At 45.8% G+C, this 4,739-nt stretch overlaps 1 pseudogene; it reads right to left on the minus strand.

The window, feature by feature from the left end:
- Positions 1-3,758: 3,758 nt before the first annotated feature.
- On the minus strand, positions 3,759-4,462 carry LOC148977477 (uncharacterized; annotated as a pseudogene).
- Between the last annotated feature and the right edge of the window lie 277 nt (positions 4,463-4,739).

Below are 4,739 nucleotides of genomic sequence, written 5' to 3' on the forward strand. Positions count from 1 at the left end.
GTGGATTGGTCCTCAGTTACAGTAGGCGAAACTTTGAAGGGTACCATCTCCATCATCCCAGCCAGCCACCTCCGATGCCGTGTAGGAAAGGATGCCAGAGCCCACCGCAGACAGAGAGCCCAAGCCTGCCAGGATGAAGGAGTCAGAGCAAGGAACTGAGCCCACCATCGCTCCAGAGAATGAGTCCCCCACCATTAAAAAGAGGAACCACTCAGCAGGAGGGAATCAGGTGTGTCTCTCACAGGCAGTAAAAAAAAGGGATGCCAGTCGACACTGGGAGCATTACTTTAATTTTGATCCAAACCTAATTGCTGAGATTCAGAAACTCCTCCACATATATTTCTATGGGGCAATCATTCAGGTCGATGGGCAGCAACTGGTCTTCATGTTGGAGAGTACCTCCAGCTGGGCTTTGGTCTGGTCTTCTGTCAGGAATGCAACACACAAAGACAGATGAGGAACCCATTTGTGAGAATTATTTTGAATTCAGTCGGGTAAACAGGTAAGTGAACAGCAGGTTAAAACATAGCTTACACTGTGAAGATACATTGAGGATAAGCATTAAGGGGGTGGGGGGGGACGAGGATGGTCTCGAAGAATGATGGAATGATGATCACTACAAATGGAAAGTAGTGAGGTCTGTCTTTTCCTAATGCCGAGTTGAGACTGCACGATTTTAGCTATCATTTTGGCTCACCGACAGGTTTTGAGAAATCGCCGACAAATGCCCAAAATCACAGGAAAATCGTTGCTCGTTCAAGCAAGTGACAATCACGCAGTGTGAATGAGCAAAGACACGATCTGAGAGAATCGCCGACGAGTCACAGATGGCCGTGAGATATTTAGCATGCTATATATCTGGACCTGTCGGCGATTCAAAATCCTGCTGTGTGAAAAGTGTTCTGACTGAAAACTACATCAGCGATTACCGACAGCCAATGAGAGAGCAAAATACAGAGCAGCGGGGAGTTCGGGGAGGAGTTAAAGATCACATATCAACAAGCATGGCATGGTTTCAGAAAAAGGCAAGAAGTCTAAGAAAGTAAGAAGTCTCTGTCTACTTGGATCCAAGAAATGGAAAAAAAAATTAGTGGAAATTTGGCGGGAGAACCCGTGTCTGTTTGACGTTTCATCTGAGCTGCACCACAACCGGGTTGAAAAAGAAACAGTCTCACGTGAGAACTCCGGTCTTGCCCACGTTGTTTCCTTGTCACATCTCGCTCGTGTTTGTTGTGAAATGTATATACAGAGTTGTCAGCGATTGTTCCTTTTGTAAAGTCATGCAGTGTGAAACCTTAAAACCTTCTGTCGCCGATCCATCGTGCAGTGTGAACACAGCAGCAACTGAATGCTGGCCAAGATAGTCATGCAGTGTGAAAAGAACAGCGACCCGGCAATGAAAATCGTGCAGTCTGAACCATAGCTGTCAACATTGAACATTGAAAATAAGGGAGATTTCCCGGAATCCATCGCAAAAATAAGGGATTTTTTTTTTTTACATTATTAAGAGCATAAGAAACAAATGGAAAAAAAGAAGATATTTCCTATGTTATGCTATGACCTCTGTAGTGGACACCAGGACTCAATTGTTTAAAAAAAAGACATGAAAATATATATAGGCAAAAATAATGGAAATTTTTTACATATAAACATCTTTTTTTTTTTTTGCCTGGAAACGCTTCCAACACGCTTGCGTGTCGTGTGAAAAATAGGCATCTCTGGTTCCATTTCTAACATGCACGCGTTTGCGCGTGTCACTCAGGCAGTGTGTAATCTGTTAACATGGGAGCCGAAATAAAAACCATAGACAGTAAAATAAAAACGGTCACGCCACGCAGCTGAGACGCACTCAGCCAATGTGTCTCCGGCCAGCGCGCGCGGGGCTGCATCCGAATGAATGACTTCAAGCCGAATAGGTCCGACTCCGAGCTTGTAGGTCTCACACAATCAGAGCGTAAAAATACGGGATATTTTACGGGAAAATACTAAAACGGGAAAGCAGCGGGAACAGAGATAAAATACGTGAGAAACCCGGAAAAAACGGGAGGGTTGACAGCTATGGTCTGAACTCGGCATTAGGGAGACTACACTATAACTCTGTGTGTGTGGTGTGATACTTTTTTAAGTATTTTTATTAGAATTTTACATTAAAAATAAGCAAAAGAAAACGAAATACATTTTGAAAATATATACAACTCAATGATTTCCATTACACGAGAGAAGATGTTAAAACTTCATGCTGATTTATATTTGGCTTTCGCCAAGGTAAGCTAAAACGTAGCTTTACAGTAAACTATGCTTCTCCATCCATTTACGCTTCTTTCCATATGGTGGTGTGACTCCCCTTCTGTCCGGCGTTAACGGCTGCAGTGTACTTGCCGCGTCAGCACACACGAAGGCTGCAACTACACTGTGGTCTCCCTAGTGGACCACAACAACAACCGTCTGGATTGAGCCGAGTAGGGGACATCTCTAGGGTCTTCAAGTGGGCACCTTCCGTCCTCAGTGTTTCGTTGACTAGCCCACGACACCTCAAGAGGGCTTGACAGTGACCCTGGCGTCCCAGAGTCAGCCCAATCCGTCCCCCACTCGACTCAGCCCAGCTTACTGACCTCTGCTCAGACCTAACCATAATCTCGCGCAACCCAACCATACGCGCCAACCCATTTGATAAAGGCTGTCGAGCCCCACTGGTGCGTTATAAAGCAGTTTCAGTGGCAAACGGTTCCGTTTGGCATACCACCTACCGCAAACCACAATATCTTGCCAACCACCGTCATTTAAACAATATACACAGGAACGTAATGTCTGTAATTTCAGTGCAACCTATACAAACAGACTCTTCAAGAATTCTACGAAACCGTAGCGTGGCGGCCTGTACATAGCCAGCTAGAATCTTTCCGTCTCAACCACAGCCAGTTGCTGCTCCTTTCTGCTGCTTCAGAAAAGTTCTTTACTGTGCGACGCAACTCTTGGCCACTGAATCAGATGTCTCAGAGGAACCGGGTTGTAGAGTGTGCCACAAAACCTCGACAACCCACTTCCACTGGATAAACTTGGACTCTCCATCCTCGCTGCTCTGCCTCAGTGGCCAGATGAGCATACCGCAATTTCTTCCTCTCATATGCTTCATCTACCGCATCCTCCCATGGCACTGTTAGCTCTATCAGCTGAACAATGCGTGCTGATCCAGACCACAAAACAATATCTGGTCGTAAGTTAGTGGTAGCAATCTCAGGTGGAAAAATAAGCTGTTGATCAAGATCAGCCAGCATCTTCCAGTCCCTAGCAGTTTCCAGTTGTCCTGGGCGAGAAATGGTGTTAACACCTTTTCTTGGTGGTTGCTCGTCTGGGCGGAGGAATATTGTCTTCTGCGTGTAATGTTTTGCAGGCGGCAACTTATTGGTCATACTACGCTTGCCCTCCAATGCTAAAGCCAAACATCGCAGTACATGGTCATGGCGCCAAGTAAACCGACCCTGGCTAAGAGCCACCTTACATCCTGTCACAATGTGCCTTAATGTGGCAGGTGATGAACACAAAGGACAAGAGGGATCCTCTCCTACCCAGAGGTTTAGGTTCTGCGGTGATGGGAGGACATCATATGTTGACCTTATAAGGAAACTGATCCTACTCTCTTCCATTGACCAAAGGACTTGCCAGCCCAACTTGCATTGTTCCACACTCTCCCATCTTATCCACTATCCCTGCTTGGCCTGGGAAATGGCCTTTATATACCTCACTCTCTCCTCCTGCTTTCACACCTTGTTGACTTCCAGCTTCCTCCTTTGAGCTGGACCTGCCTTGTGCCATTTCGGAGGAGCTACACTAAGCCCAAGACCCCCTCTTCCATGCTGTACCTGTCCCACAATATCCCCAATTTGAAAGGCATCCTTTGCCTCTACTACAGATTTCTCTGCTGACCACTTCCTACCCGTTTTTAACACAGGGGCTGCCTCCTTTACACATTTGTCACGTGACTCTACTAAGGTCATTTCCAGCCTGACCTTGGCACACTTAAACTCCTCGGTTAAAGCAGAGACTGGCAGCTGCAATATTCCTTTACTATAAAGTCCCACTCTGCTGAGGAAGCATGGAACTCCCAACCATTTCCTGATGTACAGTATGAACTTATTAACGCTTCCAGCTTATCCACTGTTGAAACCTCGTACACAGTCAGTGGCCACAGCAACCTCGGCAGCAGACCAAACTGACAGCACCAGAGTTTTAGATTGCCTGGTAGAGCACAGCTGTTTATGCTCTTCAACCCTTCCACTGCTTGCCGTCTAACTCCTCCCACTCGAACTGTGTCCCTTAGATCCCCGTCGAACCATCTCCCAAGACTCTTCACTGGCTTCTCAGAAACTGTTGGTATTGCCTCACCTTTAATGACGAATGTTTTATCAACTACCTTTCCTTTAACTATCAAGATACTCTTTGATTTAGAGGGCTTAAATTGCATTTGTGCAGATTCAATATTATCTGTTAACTTCCTCAATAACCAATTAGTGCAGGCTACTGTAGTCATGGTTGTCATGTCATCCATGTATGCTCTGATTGGTGGTAGTTGCATCCCAGAAGTCAAGCGCTCTCCTCCTACTACCCATCTTGATGCCCTAATGATTACTTCCATTGCCATAGTAAAAGCCAGTGGAGAAATGGTGCATCTTGCCATTATTCCAACCTCTAAGCGTTGCCATGCAGTGCTGAATTTTGGAGTTGAGAAACTAAATTTAAGA

The sequence above is a fragment of the Pimephales promelas genome, chromosome 9 (genome assembly GCF_988280905.1).
Source record: "Pimephales promelas chromosome 9, fPimPro1.hap1.1, whole genome shotgun sequence".
Taxonomy (NCBI): domain Eukaryota; kingdom Metazoa; phylum Chordata; class Actinopteri; order Cypriniformes; family Leuciscidae; genus Pimephales; species Pimephales promelas.